Source organism: Pimephales promelas, chromosome 9 (assembly GCF_988280905.1).
Source record: "Pimephales promelas chromosome 9, fPimPro1.hap1.1, whole genome shotgun sequence".
Lineage (NCBI taxonomy): Eukaryota > Metazoa > Chordata > Actinopteri > Cypriniformes > Leuciscidae > Pimephales > Pimephales promelas.
In genome coordinates this window covers 16,906,130-16,927,946 of record NC_142777.1, presented here as the reverse complement: position 1 = coordinate 16,927,946, position 21,817 = coordinate 16,906,130, and the positions used below count along the sequence as shown (strand labels likewise).

The window sequence follows — 21,817 nt, the reverse complement described above, 5'->3', positions numbered from 1 at the left end:
AATGAGGCATGTATGTGCAAAAACGCATGCCTCTCCTCCAAACACTGGGGTGGCACGCAGCTCAGGCCAGAGGAATGCGTTGTCCGTCTGTCGACGGGAGAGATTTTACACCCTGGCAGAAGCAGAGGATTTCATAACTTGGAGGATTTGGAGGACACCTTTTGCCATGGGCCCAGCGCACTCTGTTCCCTTCTGTCCTGGAACATAAAGATCACTATGACACAAAAACACACATGGATGTGTTCTGCAGTGAAGTGCAGTGGTTCTCAATCTTTTTCAGGTGGTGAACCACTTTAACAGTAAAACAAAAATTACAGACCACCCAATGCCTCAAATCAGGGGGGAAACCACCAACTACGGGGCCCAAAACAACTATGTTTACATAGTATACAAATTACCCTCAGTATACCTCTATGGTCCGTCCATTCATTCTCCAAACCGCTTGTCCTAGGGTCACAGGGATGTGGGATGACCAGTCTATCACAGTAGTTTGTACCTTATATCTTAAAATTTAATTTTATTTTTATGTTTTTTATTTTATTTTACCAGGAAGGTCCCATTGAGATACAATATCTCTTCTACCAGGGAGTCCTGGTCAAGATTAGCACAAACAAGAATACAAAGTAATAAGACACAACGTAAATAATAATAATTAAAAAAAACAAGATATCACATATCTGAAAGGCAAAATTAATCCTAATCAACTGTTAAAACATTTACACCGTTCAATAAAAACAGACTTTAAAAGGCTTTTAAATGAAGCTAAAGATGGTAGACATTTCATATTTGATATACCCTGTTGTCAGTGTTGTGCAAGTTACTTCCAAACTGTAATACATTAGGTATTACTTGTTACTGTTATTTAAAAGTAATTCATTACCTTACAATATTACTGTCTCAGAATTGTAATGCGTTACATTACTCATGTATTACTTTTGAGTTACTTTGGCCAAAATAACTAAGTAGAACTTAACTTTTGGGCTGTAACGATATGCAATATGAAACCGAAATCGCGATTCGCCACACGACTCAAATCCACGAACCTACAGAATCGCGACACACCTCTTCCAACTCCAGCGTTATTCTCCTTACGTCCATATCCAATGCTGCCTTATCTTTAAATTAGGCTATTAGTATTATTTGAAGTTAACATTATAAAATACGTAGACCTACACCACAAAACTAGTTGAGGATAAATTATTTAAAATTGGGGAAGTCCAGCATTATGGACATGACATTTGCAGTCAACGTGAAATAAAAATTCTCAGAAAATACATGTATTGAAACGTATATAGGCTACTTCCTTAAAGGACTCAAGACATTAGACAAATATCAGTCTATGTTTTATTTTTAATATTAGGGAAAAGACACACATTCATGTGTGACAAAAAATAGGAGGCAAAATACATTTTTTGTAATTATGTGAATTACACTGCGCAAATCGAATTAGGAAGGGTTGGCTCTCCAGTCTCCATAGAACTTAAAATATTCATTTTATTTTAGTTTTCGTGTTCGCATTTATGAGGAAAAAACAATGTTACAGACGCGACCGCTCTGAACTGGCACTAAAAGACTGCTTTAAAACTTTCACATAGTCTGTTGCCTTTAAGAAGTAAAAGCAGACAATACACTGTAATACAAGCCTCACTGAACATGTAACGAGTAAAATATTACTGAAAATTGATTAGTAATGCCTTACACTACTGCGTTACAGCAAAAAGAAATATGTTACTGTAATGTATTACTTTTGTAATGCGTTACTCCCAACACTGCCTGTTGTTCATTTCATACATAAGGAGCATAATTAGAAAAGGCTGATCTACCTAACTCTGTATGGAAATTTGGAATTTTAAGTAAAAGTTTGGCTGTTGATCTAGTATTATAATTACTAGTACAATAAGTCAATAAACTAGATATACAATGGTAATTTACCCCGTGAAGCTTTTAAAATAAAGATTAACATATGAAGAGTTCAGATGCAAAAGCCTCTAAATGCCATTTGAAATTTTCTTCTAGAATGATGATTTTTATCAAACTTGTATATTTAAGTTCACTAATTTCACTTAAATGGCAATGATAATTACCTATTAATTGCCATTTAAGTGAAATTACTGAACTTAAATATACAAGTTTGATAAAAAATCATCATTAATGAACAAAATTTCAAATGGCATTTAGAGGCTTTTGCATCTGAACTCTTCATATGATATTTCCTCTTCAAGTTCAGTGAAGTCCAGTTTGTCAATTTATATAAGTTACAATGTATACGCACATCAAAATAGTCTTCACAATACTTTTTTTTTTTCACCAGAGAATAATTAGGTTTTTTTTTTTTTTTTTTGCCTAAGGATATGTCTCTGTTCTCTGCCCTGAGACAATATTATCACTTACCACTGTATTTGATAACACTTTATAATAACTACACGCAAATAATCATTAGTTAAACATGAGTAAACAGTTAATTCATTATTAATAAAGCATTAATAGACATTAATAAGCAGTTTATAAATACAGCTATAAATGCTTTCTTTGTTTAATATAATTTGTTTAATAATTGCATTTTCATCCTTTGTTAATGATCAATTAATCGTTTCTAAATGAAGAATTGCATTGTTATAAACCAGTTATGTAAGTTTTCAGCGGTTCATGAGATTACTTAGAACGTGTAAGTAAATGATTAATAAACTATTTAAATGTACATTCATACATCTTATTATTCAGACATATAGTGATGGTTACTCAGTGTGTTAATAAATGCTTTATTAACATGTATTTATGCTGTAATTATGGGTTAATTCGGGTAGTTATAAAGCATTTAGTAGTGGTCAGTTAACTATGTTCGAGGGCATGCCTTGTAAAGCATTTATAAAGGAGATTTAAAGGCTGTTAAATATTTCTATGTTCTGTATCACGGTGTTGTGTTTGTTACATTTGACTGTTTAGAAGATTGATGCACCTTTAAATCTCCTTTATAAATGCTTTACAAGGCATGAATAGTCCTCACTTTATGAGCTTACAAACATAGTTAACTGACCACTAAATGCTTTATTACTACCTGCATTTACTACATTTACTTACACTTTCTAAGTGATCTTATGAATGACTGACAACTGGTTTGTAAATAATGCTATACTTAATTTACAAATTATTAATTGATCATTAACAAAGTATGAAAATACAATTATTAAACGCATTATAGATTAGCATTTGTAGCTGTATTTATAAACTGCTTATTAATGTCTATTAATGCTTTATAAATGATGAATGAACTGTTTACTCATGCTTAACAAATGATTAATTGCGTGCAGTTATTATAAAGTGTTACCATGTATTTTTTAACAGCGCTTAGACTTTTTTTAGTAGTACTTACACAACAGTGTTCATATTATTTTCTTTTAAAATAAGTATTAAACAGTAACTTTAAACCGAAATTCTTTACCACAAATTAAAATGTTAACAGCTAATTGTTTCAAGTTGATTAATTATGATTCTATATTCCTTGTAGAAATTTCAGTCTATATTTTAGTTTTTTTTCCCATGCTTTTTGTTCACAAGTATCTCTGTATTTTCTTTATTTGAAAGGTTAAAAAGTGAATTTGTTGTGACACGAGGGAGAGAATACGTAAATTGAGCAAATCTGATAAATTGACAAATTGAGCAAATGATAAATTGAGCAAATCTGTGGACTCGACTTGAGTTATAAATTTAGAAATGTGAACGTGTGATTTCTGCCACAGAGTATTAAATAAACACTTTTTACCTATACAATACTCATGCTTAATTGTCAAATATTTAAACATTTGATTTGGAAGATGTATTTAAAAATCCACTTGGTCCAATCTGACAGGGCACGTGCCTCTGATGCCCTATTGCTCTCACAATCTAAGCACTGAAGAAAGTGTTAAACGCACTTTCTTCAATGATTAAGAACACTGTGGTTGCACTTGCAACCTCAGTACACTCAAAAGTCTGTTTGGTGCATTCTGGCTTTCGACGTACAGGCGTTACATTGGGTCTCCTCCTCTTACTCCTCCTCCACAGAAGCCAAGAGTTGATGAATGCTGTGCTCTATGTGGGGCCGTTGAATGCGGCCTAGGCCTGGCCTGCACCACCTGAGTGATGGTTCTGTCTTCGACAGAGCGTCTCCAGCATGCCTGACCTGCTGGGAACACAGACGCACTCTGTGCTGCCCCTTCTGTTGCAGTGGCAATTAGAAAGTTCGGCACTGGGAGCACAAGCCCTGCTCTCATGCTGTCAGGCTGCATTAGGGAGAAGTGCTGGATCCAGGGACACTAGCTCCCCTGTGGCTCCCTGCGAGGTCAACACTTTACTGTACTGGACGTGCTACCCCAAAACTGAGGTGACTCCACAACACTCACCTCACACTTGCTTACTGTCAGCCTCAGTGTTTATTATTAGCCAAATGAATTTAGGATGCTTAATACTGGTTGTTTTGGCACAATCAGTCACCACACAACATTACAATCTGTTTTCTCACTTAAAGAAAAATATATGTCTAAATGTATCTATCTATCTATCTATCTGTCTGTCTGTCTGTCTGTCTGTCTGTCTGACCTTCAGGGAACATTCAGGATGTTCTGGGAATGTTTAGAGGACAAGATTTACTGTAAAGGGTTTGGGGACGTTATTTGGAGGACCTTCAGGGAACATTCAGGACGTTCTGGGAACGTTTAGAAGACCATATTTAATTCATAAATCCAATGTTTCCAAAACATTCTGAGAACGTCCTGCAGAACTTTTAGGGACCAACTTAGAATATTATGTTTTTTGTCCTATCAAGGTCTTTCCATCATGTTTACCGAACATTTGCAGAACCTTTAGTATAACAATACAGGAACATTTAGGGGAACTAGAACCTAGAATGTTAAAGTAACATTTATTAACATTAGGAACTTTGTAGAACCTTTAAGGGATCTAGAATGTTCTTTTTTTGGTCCATTTTTAGTCTATTCCCAGTAACAGGATCCTTTGCAGCATCTTGAATACCATCAAGTGTTTAAATAATAAAATAAATCATATGCAAGACATTCTCAATGTCTAGTAGGGTGCAATTCATATTTTGAAATACAGTCACAAATATGATGTCTCTTACAAATGGCATCTTTTGTTATGGCCAAGGTAAAGACTTATAATTGAATTTTAAACAATTTTAAGCTGTGTTCCAGAAGATGCTCAAATTAGAAACGGTTTTGAATGTCACAGAAGTTAGCCTTTTAATCTAGGTGAAGAATGGTATATGTTGTTACTGTCGGTCTGCAGTGGACTTATTTTACTGTGACTTGCAAAGTTTATGAACTAGTTCTTGGTCTGCAGAATAAGCCATGTACGTTATTCAGGCATAATAAATGTTATGTGTTCATAAAACATAAAGAGAAATCCAATTGAATTAAATTCCAACGCATTCTCACCCCAAGGCGTCACCTTTGACCATGCTTCAATATTTGACGTTTTAGGCGCCCTTTAGCGTCACTTACATGACGCGATCCTACGGCGTCATCTAACTGACGCTAAAGGAAAGCGTCTGTTCGAGGACGCGGTTAGGTTTAGGTGTGGGGTGGGGGTAGGGTACACGCGATCCTAGGGCGTCATCTAACTGAGTCAGTTAAGTGACACCTTGGGGGTGAGAATGGGCTGTAAATTCAAAGGGGCTTTGGTAACACTTTACAATAAGGTTCATTAGTTAACATTAGTTAACTACATTAGTTAACATGTACAATATGTGAACAATACTTCTTCAGCATTTATTAATCTTAGTTAATATTAATTCCAACATTTACTAATATGTTATTAAAATCAAAGGTTGTATTAGTTAACATTAGTTAATGGACTGTGAACTAACATGAACGCAGAATGAACAGCTGTATTTATATTAACTAACATTAACAAAGATTAATAAACACTGTAACTAATGCATTGCTCATCATTAGTTCATGTTAGTTAATGCATTTACTAATGTTAACTAATGAACCTTATTGTAAAGTGTTACCGGGGCTTTATTGCCATGAAAGTTAAATATGTTGCCAAAACATCAAACAAAACATTTCAAAACATTCGGAAAAAAACAGAATTACACAACAGTAAGTTTTGGTTTATATATCTTTATTTTATTTATTTTTTATACTTTTGGTCTATATATCTTTTGTAAGTGTGTATTTATGTGTATGTCAGCCACACTTCCCCATCTCCAGGTCTGTCTTCTGTTGCCTTTTCAGTTGCCTGTTCCACTGCCTGACAAATTCATAAATAACAATTCCTTCAATCACAGTCACTTCAATTACCTTTAAATTGCTTAGGTGCAAAACATGCATGATGCAATTAATTAATATCTCCTCTCTAAAAATGATTCACTGCAGACCCAATTAAAATGATTTAATTCTATAATTTCTATTTTTATAAAATAATCTTCCTCAAGTTGGTTCTAATTGTCAAATTCAGTTATATGCGGATGATACAGTTATTTACTTCTCTAGCTCAGATATTTCTTATATTCAGCGATCAATTCAGTCTGACTTTGACGTAGTTCAAAATTGGTTTTCCTATAACAAACTTTTGATAAATAAAAAGAAGTCTTATTATATGTTGTTTAACACAAAACAAATCTCGCCACAAACTGACTACTTATTTAATTTTTTAGATGGAACCGCAGTGTTAAAAGTTGATGTGTTTAAATATTTAGGTCTTCTGCTTGATTCTCAATTGTCATTTAGGTCACATATTGACTTGGTTATTAAGAAAATATCATATTGACTTAATACTTTATTTCTCTATTAATTGCTTTACCCGTCAGGTTAGAAAAATAATTATTACCCAGTCAATACTTCCAATCCTTGACTATTTACCAAAACAACTCCGTAACAAATCTTCATCCTCTTAATGTTGTTTATAATAAGTAGATTTGTACTTAGGTGTCCAAATAAAATGCACCATTGCCAAATGTTTGAATTATTAAATTGGCCATCTTTAATGTCAAGAAGGCATTTTCACTGGTTTCAGTTTATTTTTAAATATCATTACTTTAAATTATCCTTTGTATCTAAAACAATATCTAATTCCATTTTGCTCTTCACATAATTTAACGCACACCGATCAATTATATTTTCCCGTTCCTAAAATGAATAAAGAAGGTCGTCGGCCATTCAAATTTAAAGCTCCTTCAGATTGGAATAATTTACCAAGTGTATACTTAGAGCCATTACCTCGTTTAATTTCTTAAGGTCATTACTACATTTTGTGAACCTGATTTCACCAAGTATCACATGTTCCTGGATCAACATCTTTGTTGATCCTGGATCAACTTTCTAATCAACCAATCAGATTTGAGGGACAAGTTTACAGTTTGTGTCAAGTTTAAGCTTAGAACCAGGGTGAGATACTTAAACATCAGTGTTATTCACCTTTCATTACCCTCTGATTTTAGGGAAAAGTTATGGGAAGGGTTAGGTTATAGGGGTAGGGATTGGGTAAGGACTACATTTTGGGACAGGAATGTTTCTTTGACAGGCAGCAGAGCTGGAGCCAGGGTGCGTGTGGACTGGGGCAGAGTTGGTGAGACCTAGAACCAAGGGAAGGCAGAAGGTAGAGGCGGACAGAGCTGAAGGAAGCAAGCTGTGGTTATCAGCTCTGGCACCAGGTCTGCGGTGCATGGGCACAGGTTGTGTGTCCACAAGGGCTCTGGGTCTGCAGTGAATCATTTTTTAGAGAGGAGATATTTGGAAAACTTATTTGACTAAACTGCATGTTTTTGAGGATTTCATTAAGTTAAAGAAATGTTTCATTTTTACAGTTAAAGAATGATTCTGCATGTGGTCGCGGGTTACTGACGTCATCACCACCTTGAGTTTGTTTTGGTCTTTTATGTATCAATAATCAAAATAGACAATACTAACTCGCAGTTGTGAGTCATAAAGTCAGAATTGCATAATATAAACTCTTAATTGGTAAGAAAAAATAATTGCTAGAAAAGATCAGAATTGCTTGATATAAACTTGTAATTGCATGATATAAATTCAAAATTGCGAGATATAAACTCACAATTGCATGATATAAAGTCTCACAAAGTCTCTTTTCTCACAATTTCAGGTTGATATCTCGCAATTCTGACTTTTTTCTCCCAATTCTTGTAACTCTTTTTGACTTTTTCTTATAAAGTCAGAATTGCGTGACATAAAAAGTCAGATGAGAATAGGCAAAGGGCAGGTCAGAGTTCGTGTCTGTCATCTGTCTATCTATCTATCTAGCTTTGTGTTCAATATATATATATATATATATATATATTAAAATGAAAATGAATTATTTCATTCTCCAAAATCAAAACACATTTTGTGAGAAGCAGGAGATGCCCCCAAACAATGGAATTCATCTGAATAATGTATATTAAACAGTTAAAGCAAAAGTATTTCTTGAGTTGATACATTAACCTGTTAACTGTCACCCCCCCTTTTTTGAATAGACATGAAAATGCACATTTCGAACTTAAATGGTTGTAATTCAAGAATGCTTTGGAATATAGACATATGATTGGTCTTGTTTTAAAGAAGACATTTGGCAGATTTTTGTAGAAGTGAAATAAATTAAGAAAGTGAAACAGAAAAAAAGTTATAGAAGTTTGAGTTTATGGAAATGTACAATGTAAAAATATTAATTATTCATATTTTACATAAAATATATATTTTCAAAACCTGGGCTACTCTAAAATGTCAGAAAGATCAAAGCCAAAAATCTGAACAAGTTGTGTTTCAAATTTTAGGTTGATATCTCAAAAAATGAGCTTTCAGTAAGATTTTGTTTGAGCGCAGTACCAAACTTTTTCACTAGGGCACAATCAGACTCCATTACTGCCCATATAAGGGCGCCTGCATTTCCATTCGTGTTTTGAGTGATATGAACCATTATTTTCTGAAGTAGAGATCCTATTCAGAAGTAGCATGGGAAGTTTGGCAGATTTTGATATGAATTGAACCTCTAAGAAACACATACAAAGAACACGCATGTAAGTTATAGCTAGCTGCCACGTCACAAATGGTGAATTTACTATTTTTTTCTTGATATTTCAAACTTTTCAGACCTTTTTTTTTCCAAAATAATTGAATGGATTCTATCTTTTGAACTTTTGGCATGAAAACAAACTGAGGTATCTACCATTTTTTCATGATTTTTCATGTTTACTGCTATTTTAACAAATTTTTTGTCCAACTACTCGAGAATAAGTTTATAATGCAGGCTAAACCCCACCAAGTCAAGTCTTGATGTTATCAGTCCAGTATAATTTTTCACAAAGAGGGTAAATGAGCAACTCATGAACACCCGTGTGACCGAGGAGAGGCTGGCGTCACCCACAGCACTAGAACTTTGGACAGGAACTCAAATAAAAGTGCCAAGGACTTAACGTCCACACACACAGAGTGGGTTGTGGTTAACAATGCCCTGTGTGGCACTGCAGGGCAGTTCGGGACCCAAAACAGAGACGTGCTCAAAGTCCAGTGCTCTCTCCAAGCCTTCTTTTGTCTCCTTATGAATAATCTATAGTCAAATGTGGTAATCAGACCTTCTAGACAAGCCTACTTACAATGCTCATCATTTACCCCCATTAGCAATGCCGTTACCTCATTTCTTGGTTAACTCAAATTGCATGGAAACAAGTAAAGCATGGTAAATGGCCTGTCTGGACTAGGTCTACAGCAGTACATTATAACGGGGGCAATTACTGTCGGATAGGTCAGGTGGACTTTGCCATTGTACGCCTCCTGCGTGGTCTTTGTGGCATTGGGAACTGCAAACAGAAGATGATGAGGTCATTATTGTGCAAACCCACATTTATTGGATATGACATAAACGGCAACACGATCCTCTACGTTCACACACAGTTGCTCCAGCTTGAGCAGACGATGGCACAAAACCACACATACACAAACACACATACAATCAATCAGTCTGCACAGGAGTGGTTTACTGCATGGTTTACTGGCAATTCATAAAACTTACACTGTGCCAACTCATTTTTCCAACTGTCTTCATACTGGCTTGTATAACAGAACACACACTAAAACGATCATAGTGTGGTTTTAGTGACACTACTGAGATAAATGGACTGCATTTATATAGCGCTTGCACAGACCCAATGGCCACCAAAGCACTTTACATTTTGCCTCACATTCACCCATTCATTCACACACTCATTCACACACTGACAGCGGTGTTAGCCATGCAAGGCGCCACCCAACTCGTCGGGAGCAGCTGGGGTCAGGTGTCTTGCTCATGGACACCTCGACACTTGGTCAGAACCGGGGATTGAACCACCAGCCTTCCGGTTTGTAGACAATCTACATGAAGCACTGAGCCACTGCCTCTCATTTTTTGTTCATCTTTTGATAAACAAACAACATGACTAAAATATTTTTTTTTCTGTTATGTCATTTTTTCTTCAGTCGAAAAGAAATTAAGGTTTTTGATGAAAACATTCCAGCATTTTTCTCCATATAATGGACTTCAGTGGGAACCAAACGTTTCAAGGTCCAAAAGACACTTTCAGTGCAAACTGCAAACTGTTCAAAGGGCTTTAAATGATTCCAGACGATGAATAAGGGTCGTATCAAGCGAAACGATCGCTCATTTAAAAAAAAAAAATAACAAAGTTGAAGTTTTATAAGCTCAAATGGTCTGTACTGCGATGCACGTTCGTGACTCTCCTGTTCGAACTCGTTCATCAAAATGAACAAATCTTTTTCTGAGTCAATTTGTTCCTTTCGTTCGTTGAATAAACCAAACGACTCAGGAAAAGATTCGTTCATTTTTAAGAAAGAGTTTGAACAGGAGAGTCACGATCGGTGGTTATATCCTTTTACTCTGCCGAGTGTGTGTCTTTTTAAAGATCCCTCGTTCCTGTGGCTCATCCTGAGCCACACTCAGCGACGGGGACCACAATTTCATCATTGCTGCCATCATTGTGAGCTATTGCCCATGGTGACTCTGAGGACACTTCCATCCGCTATAGTGCTGCGCCGGTCCCCTCGCCTTCTCCAGCCTGTGAAAGCTCGCCGGTTCGCTCGCCAGCTTCACACGAGTTGCTCACCGACGGACAGCAGCCACCGTCCGCCGTCGCTTCCTCCATTAGTGACGACGAGATAGCTGCATCTGTAGAGGAGGCCAGCTGCTCTATCCTGGCGTCGGACAGTGAGAATTGGGCGAGCTCTGTGGACCTCCCCCCCTCTCTGCCGTTGAGTCGTCAGGAAAACGGGGCGGTATCGAATCCGAGCTGACCGTGGCGAGTCTCAGCCTTGAGTGGGCAGGGCCCGCGCACAACGGACTCTGGATGTTTCCTGCAAAGGGACCGCGTTTCACTGCCTTCTAGGGGCCTTTTCCTTCTGAGCTTCACGAAGAAGTCGTGAAGTCTTGGAACGCCCCCTTCCCAGCCAGAGTGTGATCCTCTGTCCCAGCAGCATTCTCAGAGGTGGACGGTGATAAAGACAGAAGATACCACTCTCTTCCTCCAGTAGAAGAAGCTGTAGCGGCCCATCTTTGCCCGCCCTCTGCTGGACAGTGAGCTAACCTTCTAACCTTTTGGACGGTGCTACTTTCTAAAGCTTGCCACACTACACACTTACACTGCCGCTGGGCATTACATATCAACATTACACTCGATGGCCGTACTGCAGATCTTCCAAGCCGACTTTCTCCGAAAACTGGATGAGGAAGGACCGGAAGCTATCAGCGTGCTCGATATGAGGAGTGCTACGGACCTGGCTCTTCGTGCCGCGAAATCCACTGCACAGGCCATTCGGTGGAATATGGCTTCTCTCACCGTTGCTGAGAGACACCTACGGCTGACGTTATCTGAGATGCCGAACACTAAAATGGGGGCGCTATAACGCCCATCTCTCCAGCTGGCCTCTTTGAATCATACGTCAAAGATTTCGCAGATAGATTCGCTGAGGTTCAGAAGACGTAACAGGCTATGAAGCACTTCTTACCAAAGCACTCTAGCTTCGCAACAGGTCGCCCAAAACAGCCGTCTGCTCGAAGCTCCCAGCCACGGCCTCCGCCCGAGCCATTCGTACATAAAAGAATGCGCATGCTCAGCCCTGAATCGTCTACACCAAAAAGACTGCGGATAGGGATTGGACCAAGGAGGTAATCCATCAGCCGGAAGTTGAACCCTTGCGGGGGCTGCCATTGTAGCAGAACTTCACCTGCTGTTAGCATCCCATTGACTCCCATTCATTTTGGTGTCACTTCGACAGCGAATAACTTTACATCTGAGGCGTCCAAAGACTTCATTTGTCCATTATTTATTTCTAAAGAAACACAACAATGTATAAAATGCTCCATTACTTTGTATCTTACGTTACTGCCCCGTAGCCGTTTTTGTAAAAATAGGCTAAAGATTGCGTCATAACCACGCGATTCTCTGTTGCACAATAGATGCATTACCGTATAGACAGGAGGAGAAGCTCGTTGGCAATCTTTTACTGTCTGTGAGGCAATCGGGGACATGGAGGCATAAAGTCAAGGTGGAAACCATGGTGTAAACCCATAAATAGAGAGTCCATAAAGGCAACGGGACGAAATATTTCAATGTTTTTGAGGAGTTAGGTGATTCAGATTTGTTTGGCACAGCTACTAGAAGATTTTTAACTGTCAGACTGTCGTCACGCTCAGTTTGGGCCTGCACAGTCGTTCAGACATCAGACAGGAAGTACAATCAGTCTTCAGTCTTCTTGCTGTCTTCTTTAAATCAATGGGTTCGCTCTCTGTTCATTTGTTTTACTGTCTATGGATAGGACTGGGAAACTTTGGGGGAGTTGAGCTCGATCTACTCCGTCTGTTTTGAATCTGCTCTAGACGTAGACTTTGACAAAAAAAGTGGGATAATTTAGTCTCAAATAGTATTGAAGTGCACTTACGTATACTATTACAAGTACATTATTACTACTTACTATAAAGTATACTTTAAAATAAACTTCTTAAAAAAACTTCTTAAAAAAAAGCTTCTTAATTAGCAAGATTATTTTAGAAGAGCAATAAAAAAGCTTATTTCCTGTCAATTTATTTTAGTCAAACAAATATATATATTGTGGAGTATGCTTGAACACTCTAAAAAATGCTGGGTTGTTTTAACCCAATTTTGGGTAAAATATGGACATACCCAGCCATTGGGTTAAAAAATTGAATTTAAAAATGTAACCCAATGGCTGGGTTTGTCCATATTTTACCCAAAATTGGGTTAAATCAACCCAGCATTTTTTAGAGTGAAGCTACACTACAAACATAAATTTTTATTATTATTATTATTAAATGAATCTTCATCATAATTTGAGCTTTTATTGCAAACTCACTTTGCAAAACCTTTGAAACAAATCATAGTACATTTACTTGGTACAAATCCATACCCTTGGATAAAACAGTTTACTTCAGGCATTCTGCATATATCACAAAATTTGATGCTTTTATTAGCCAACTATTTCCATTTTGAGTTGCCCCAACAATATTTTTAAAAGGACTAAATGATGATTCAAATGACTTTCATAGTTTTTTATTATTTTTTTTATAAAGACTGTCAAAATCCCACAATGTAATAATATTGTGTACCACTAGAGGATGCTGTCTTACTTCAAATCGTAAATGTAGTATGGTAGTGTGCTATTGGAAATTCAATAGAATCGGACAGATCTCAGGAAATGGCGTATGGTATGTTATGTTAGTAATCTAAGCCTTTTGAGCTTCGGGTTTATTATGAAATGATAGTTCATTGATTGTGTGTTTAGGCACAATTGTGTTTCATAGATTATGCAGTGTCTTTTATACCAGCTGAGCTATCTCTTAAATTAGGCTAGGGCCTACCTAAAATAATCTCAGTCGGGAAAGCATTGTATTTTTGTGCAGCTGCTGAATCGTTCGAGTTTTAAGTATTAATGATAATAGCCTTCAGCCTTCAAGACTCTACATAAGTGCTTTCCTGCTGATATTCTGCTCAGAAAAATTAGCAACAGTGTGCAATTTAACTTCAGTACACATTTTTTCGCCATTTCCCACGACCTGCAAGAGTTTTTTTCTTTTTCTTTTTTTTTTCTTTTTTTTTTTTTTACAGTTACTAAGGCTAACTTCCCCTGATATTATCTCTAAACAAGTGTCAGAGAGAGAGAATGTAAATGAGCTGCATATATTAGACATGCTATATTGAACATCATTACTCACAATAGCCTACAGTGTGAAAAAGCCTTTTGTGTTGCAGTTTTAACAGTGATTCAGATATGACGCATTGTTTCATGTCGTAGCCTGATCATGAATTTACATTTACATCAAAACATTTATTAAATCTGTGAGCCTCTTTTAAGACATATTTTATATTACTTTTATGAAAAAAAATATTGTAATGTTATTATTTAATATATATTATATCATATAGCCTATAACATTAATAGCCTTAGAGAGCGAGGCACTATGTAACACTTTTTGACTTTGTCAATTTGTCTACTTAGGCTTTAGAGTATTTTTTTCCCCACATTAATTTCCCACATGTCTAGAACAATTATGTGGTTTTGTTTTATTAATACAGTGTATCTGTATACACTTTTCTTGATTTACCCTGAAAGAATGGAAGTGAAAAGTGACAACATGCCCCATAGGTGGGGTACATTGTAACACGTGAGGGGCACATTATAACATCACCATGTAACAGCTTAAAATGCTATCTGATCTAATAATAATAAAAAAAAAAAAGTCAAACCAAAATATTTTCTTAATAAAATACAATTATTAACTTTTTCGTATAACATAATGGCATTTTTTTAATAATTAGAGAAAGCATGAAGAATCATTTTCACATTTTCATGAATTGGCACCTCTAATTCAGTTAATGTATTTGGGATGTGCTGGAGGAGACTTTACAGAGTGCTGGACTCTTGCATTGTCAATACAAGATCTCGACCAAAAACTGAAGCACCTCTTGATGGAAATAAATGTTGATGTTGTTTCCATGAGTCGAGCACTATTCATTAGCGGCTATTTGTACAAGAGTATTTCTTAGCAGTGTAAGGTGAACAGGAAAGTGACAGATGCTGAGGCTGCAGGGAGGGCTTGTGTGCTGCATGGTTGGTTATCAGTCTTGGTCTCCAGTCGCTATTCCTGATACGATTGGACACTGTTGCTATGGCAGCCACAGTCCCATCAGGCATGACAGATTCACAGTTCTGATACAGGTTGTGAGATTGTATACATTTTAAAATGAAATGTGGTTGTGATTTGTCTGAAAACGATAAATTCAGGTATATTCCTAGTTGATGTGTTTTAGAGAGACATGGGTATTAACTGTTTTATTATTTGAGCGTTTTCTACCCAAATAAATGAAGTGATACTGGTCCATCTTAAACTGTTAAGTCCATTTCTCCAGAGTAACTGTGCTTTCAGAAGTTGTGAAATAAAACATGCTTTCCAAAGCACAGCTCTCCCTAGTGTACGTCTGTGTAAAGCTATTCACAGGGGATAGCCTACTATTTTAGAGTACAGATGTTCCCTGCAAGAGAAGCTTATGGTTGCCCTGATTTGCTCAAAATATATCTTCATTTATGCTTCAGGTTAAACATCTGTGTCATTCTAAATACAATATAATTCATTATTCTACATGTGTATGTGACTGAGCTTGAAGATAGCAGACCAGGTTAACAAAAATAAACATGCCAGGGTTTCCAAGCAAACTGTACATCTTGCCATACAAGTTTCTATTTTTTTTTCTCTTTGTCTTTTATTTGAAAAAAAAAAATGGTTATACTTTATATTAAAAGTCCATATTACACAGTATACAACTATAACCTTACAACTTCATGCCTCTCATTGGAGAATTAGTTGACTGTAGAAGACTGTTAGGTTAAGGTTAGTAGAATAAGGGGTCCGGGTAAATAGAATAAGGGTTAGGGTATACTACTCTATAATACAAAACTCTCCTGATATTAGATACCATATTTTGTTAACGTTTTGTATCGTCCAAGGGATCAGTTTGAGCAGATGGTTTATACCATCATCACTGTCCTTGTCAGAACTCATTTTCCAGTACATTCAGCATCAGTTTTCATCAATATTTTGATTGCTGGCAGCTTCTTCACCAGGTCCACCATCAAGTGACAGCAGTGACAATACTTGATCGTGTTCAGTTCTTGCTCTGCAGTAAATCGCTGAACCGATTCAATTTTAGCTGATGATACTTCCTATTGTTTTGTTTTCTGTCTGCTGTGGCACTGAGTGAGACGTCACTTCATCATTGTATTTCAGACATTGCCACCTTGTGAAATAAAGGTGAATTGCACTTATTTAGTCATCAAAGATTCAATTATTGCTGTGCAGGAAAAAATAAATGCTTAGACTGTTACACACCTGCAGGGTCAGGCCTGTGAAGGGGAACTGAAACAGGATCATAGAGCAGTGGTGGGCCTGGACGGTGAAGCAGTAGCAAGCCTGGACAGTGGAGCAGTAGCAGGCCTGGACGGTGGAGTAGTTGCAGTTCTGGACAGTAGAGCAGTGGCGGGCCTGAATGGTGGAGTAATTGCAGGCCTGGAAGGTGGAGCAGTGGCAGGCCTGAACGGTGGAGTAGTTGCAGGCCTGAACGGTGGAGCAGTGGCAGGCCTGAACGGTGGAGTAGTTGCAGGCCTGGACGGTGGAGTAGTTGCAGGCCTGAACGGTGGAGTAGTTGCAGGCCTGGACGGTGGAGCAGTGGCAGGCCTGAACGGTGGAGTAGTTGCAGGCCTGGACGGTGGAGTAGTTGCAGGCCTGAACGGTGGAGTAGTTGCAGGCCTGAACGGTGGAGTAGTTGCAGGTCTGGACGGTGGAGTAGTTGCAGGCCTGGACGGTGGAGTAGTTGCAGGCCTGGACGGTGGAGTAGTTGCAGGCCTGGACGGTGGAGTAGTTGCAGGCCTGGACGGTGGAGTAGTTGCAGGCCTGGAAGGTGGAGCAGTGGCAGGCCTGAACGGTGGAGTAGTTGCAGGTCTGGACGGTGGAGTAGTTGCAGGCCTGGAAGGTGGAGCAGTGGCAGGCCTGAACGGTGGAGTAGTTGCAGGTCTGGACAGTAGAGCAGTGGTGGGCCTGGAAGGTGGAGTAGTTGCAGGTCTGGACAGTAGAGCAGTGGCAGGCCTGAACGGTGGAGTAGTTGCAGGTCTGGACAGTGGAGCAGTGGCGGGCCTGGAAGGTGGAGCAGCGGCAGGCCTGAACGGTGGAGTAGTTGCAGGTCTGGACGGTGGAGTAGTTGCAGGCCTGGACGGTGGAGTAGTTGCAGGTCTGGACAGTAGAGCAGTGGTGGGCCTGGACAATGGAGCAGTGGCGGACCTGGAAGGTGGAGCAGTGGTGGGCCTGGAAGGTGGAGCAGTAGCAAGCCTGGACAGTGGAGCAGTAGCAGGCCTGGACGATGGAGTAGTGGCGGGCCTGGACGAGGGAGCAGTTGCAGGTCTGGACGGTGGAGAAGTGGCGGGCATGTACAGTAGAGCAGTGGCAGGCATGAACGTTTGAGCAGTGGCGGGTCATGGGGTAATGGCAGACTTGGGCCGTGGTGCAGTGGTGGAATAGGGCGGCAGAGTTTATCAGCGGTCGCTGCTGCCTCAGGAGGAGCTGTAGCTTTCGCCACCACCTCGGGAAGAGTGCATGTGGCCCACACACACCAGATGGCGACTTCCATTACAGGCAGCGCAGACGGCAGTGGCAGGGACCACATTGGCATGTTGGCCACAGTCAGCATAGGACCTGGCAAGCCTGGACGGTGGAGTAGTTGCAGGCCTGGACGGTGGAGTAGTTGCAGGTCTGGACTGTAGAGCAGTGGCGGGCCTGGAAGGTGGAGCAGCGGCAGGCCTGAACGGTGGAGTAGTTGCAGGTCTGGGCGGTGGAGTAGTTGCAGGCCTGGACGGTGGAGTAGTTGCAGGTCTGGACAGTAGAGCAGTGGCGGGCCTGGAAGGTGTAGCAGTGGCAGGCCTGAACGGTGGAGTAGTTGCAGGTCTGGACAGTAGAGCAGTGGTGGGCCTGGACAATGGAGCAGTGGTGGGCCTGGAAGGTGGAGCAGTGGTGGGCCTGGAAGGTGGAGCAGTAGCAGGCCTGGACGAGGGAGCAGTTGCAGGTCTGGACAGTGGAGCAGTGGCGGGCCTGGGCGGTGGAGAAGTGGCGGGCATGTACAGTAGAGCAGTGGCAGGCATGAACGTTTGAGCAGTGGCGGGTCATGGGGTAATGGCAGACTTGGGCCGTGGTGCAGTGGTGGAATAGGGCGGCAGAGTTTATCAGCCATCGCTGCTGCCTCAGGAGGAGCTGTAGCTTTCGCCACCACCTCGGGAAGAGTGCATGTGGCCCACACACACCAGATGGCGACTTCCATTACAGGCAGCGCAGACGGCAGTGGCAGGGACCACATTGGCATGTTGGCCACAGTCAGCATAGGACCAGCCTCTGTGGCCAGGAGTATTATACCCCCCCAAAAATTAAGTTGGGAAATTATGCTGTAGTGGCCATGACGTGGCCAGGCACATAGCAAAGCTTAAGACATAGGATGGTTACCTTGATGGAGGCGAAGTGCTAGGTTCATTCTACATTTACTTTCATGCATAATGGAAGACGCTTTTATCCAAAGTGACTAACATTGCATTTCAAGGTACACATTTACATTTTTATCAGTTCTGGCTTTCCATGGGAATCGAACCCATGACCTTGGCATTGCAAGCACCTACACTGTACTGTTTGAGCTACTAAATTAAATGATCCAAACTTCCCATCACTAGTGAAAATAAACATGAATTTAACATTACAAAACATGAGGGCTGTTAATGCACTAAGACTAATTACTGAACAATATATACCTGTGAATAATCAACAAGGAACTAATGAGAACATGACACATAGACAAGGGAACCAATCAGAACATGACACATGAAACTAGGGAAGCACGTGACAAGATCACATGAGGGAAAGGAATCACATGACAAACCAGGAAATCATGACTAGGCTAAATTACAAAATAAAAGATATGAAACATGAACAAACCAAAACCCAAACCAACGTGACAGGAGGGTTAGTGAATTATGTCTCGGGACAATGAAGACCCGAGGTATGCGGTTAAGGGTAAATATGTTATCAACTCAACATTTTCCTATAAATTTTCCTTAATTATCTTAAATTCCCTACTCCTAGTTTGTTATTTGTTATATTCATATATTCTAGTGTTGTTGTGACAATATTTTTATGAAAGAGGATTTGACGTTTGTCATCTGCACTCTACTATTTACAGAAGATCTCAACATAAGATCCCACATGAATAAGGAGTGTATGAAAACAAACATCCTGACACAGCGAAACATAGTTTTCTTTAAGTAAAACAAACAGAGGTAAGGACACACGTTATAAATCAAAGGCCTTTCAGAGAGAGAAATTAAAGCTCCCAGGATCTATGTGGGCCATGAATAAGTGATTACGAAAGTCTGATGAATAATGAAGGTGGTTTAGAGATAAAGCTGACAGCAGCTGAAATCCCATTGTTCTCGGATCTGAGGGTCAAAGGTTCAGAAATACGCAAGCTAATTGTTTGTGCTTACTTACTATTTATTTTAATTTTGTGCATGCAGAATTCCCACCCTTTCATTATTAAATATCCCAGCCCAGACCTTGCCAGGTTCTTGGCAAAACCAGTTCTTGACAAGATCAATTCAAGACCTTTGACCAAGCCAACCACTTAAACACAATAGATTATGCACAAACACTCATGCAAAATAGTAGACATTTCTTGGGCCATAGACTCAAATCTGAGTTTGAAGTCCAGGTTTATAGGATCTTGATTTGCAATTGTTGTTTTTTTGTTTGCAGTCATAAATCTACATGGCCATACATGTGCCATAATTCTGCACTATATGCAGTCCATTAGCGCGTGTGTAATCAGTTCTCACACCACACGAGTGCTCCTGCAGGTGTAATCTGTAGACTAAAGCAAGCAGACAGCAGTGCTTCCGTTGAGCTATTTCTGTTGTGTTCGCGCACTCAACCCTGATAATACAGCACACGCTGTCTGGCTTATGCTCCTTTAGTCTGCATTTAGTAGTCAGCCAAGAAAACTATGTGCATCAATGAATGAAAAATAATAAACATTATAATGTTAAAAAAAACTATAATGACTTTTGATTGATAAAACGGCAAATCTGAGTTCAGAAAATGCTGCCATATTTCATGTTTTAAAAAAAAACATATATCATATCAGTATCATGTGCATGTTACCTTTCAACCCAAAATGTGCCGAGTGTGCATGTATTCAAACTCAAGTTTCTCGCAGTTACTTCTTACTAAAAGTAAAAGGAGGCCACAAGCACACTCTAGTCGAAGCAAGACAGGAAAACCATGGGAATGCAAGCCAGTTTGGGAGCCTCGGGCTTAGGTGTGTGGCTAACACTCACAGAAATCATTGCTTTCCTCTTGAATGAAATTAGACAATATCAGCACTTTCGGAGGCAGGCTGAAACAGTACAACACATCTCTCACTTTCCTTTTTTACTTCCATAAAACATTCACACAGACAGATGGATTATCGCTTTTTCAACATGATGTCTCATCTAACTTTGACTCAACATACGCTCTCTGCAAGGTTTAATACTCTGCCCTGGCTTAACGTGAACTTAGATGTACAATACTGCTGTGTTAGCTTTGAGCCTGGGGTCTGGGAAACCCACTCAGGTGTAAAGAATAGAGAAATGGCCCGTCTCCATTGATTAGACCATCTAGACTAGAGGAAATGAGTGCTCGGATTCAACAGGGACAGTGAAGTGCTCCAGGTAGCTTTGATATAATTAGCTATTTATTTGTATTGCATACAAGTAAACAATTAAGTATTTATTTTGGAAAGGAATGTTAGTTTCATAATGAACCAACCAATGGGAAGCCAACATTTAGATAACAAATTGTTTCATTACATTAGTTTAAAAAAGGTTGCATGCTCTCAAGCGAATCGGTGCTCAATAAATTCTACGCTGACCCATCCAAGTTCTAAATTGATTTTTTATGGCCACAAGACAAGTCCCATAAATGCTGTCTATCATTTTCTGATCGAATTATCTGATTTGCTCTATCATTTGAGTGCAGAGAATCTGATAGTGTTCAAGGGATCTGTAAACTTGGAGATGCTACAGTACATTTAATTTGACACAAATGCAAATGAGGCTTTGAGGATATTCAGTCACAGCAAGAGATTTTTTGGAAAGACATATTTTCAATGATTCATGAGCTGAAAGATAACCAACAGTAAAACCAAATGAATCTATCATGACCTGTGCATTCCAGTAAATACAATATATGGTGGACTCATACAAAGCATATCAATTTAAAGATTTTGTCTTGCGCAGAGCTTTGTTGCTCTGTGCATGACTCGTGACGTGGATAGCCTATTCAGTGCAAGAACAAAAGTGTCATTGTACTCCTGTCTTGTTGCATTGCGCTTGGTGTGTGTGAGTGTCTATGTGTGTTATTGTTTATCCTCTTGCACTGTGACTCTCCTCTCCGCTGCCAGGCCAAAGCAGAAGTTCTCACATGGCCAAAGCCCTTAGTCACATGGCCTGGGCATGTGCCACATACCGCTAGCAGTCAATGCACACCAACACTAAAGCTTCACCCCTTTAACGCAGATAAAGGACAGTTTGAAAAAGAACCGGTGAGAGAGACAGAGGCCTGAGGAAAAGAGCTTGAAGATTTGCATTGAAACCGAGAACCTGAAAAAGGACCGCAGGGGAATCAATGTGAGAAACTGAGGAAGGTCAGAGAGAGAGAGAGAGAGAGAGGCAGACTGGCTGTATGCTGCTGAATT

The 21,817-nt window shown here is 39.3% G+C and overlaps 1 protein-coding gene across 3 annotated transcripts in view; it reads left to right on the top strand.

Annotated features, from left to right (window-relative positions):
• cpeb4a (cytoplasmic polyadenylation element binding protein 4a) overlaps positions 1-21,817 on the top strand; it is a 65,588-nt gene that overhangs the window by 24,302 nt on the left and 19,469 nt on the right. Inside the window, exon 1 of one of the 3 annotated variants that reach the window (XM_089134797.1) lies at positions 4,342-4,360. The exons of the other annotated variants lie outside the window; for them this stretch is intronic. The gene's annotated coding sequence lies outside the window, so the exon portion shown is untranslated. Of the gene's footprint in view, positions 1-4,341; positions 4,361-21,817 lie in introns of those variants that run through there. 3 annotated transcript variants of the gene reach the window in all.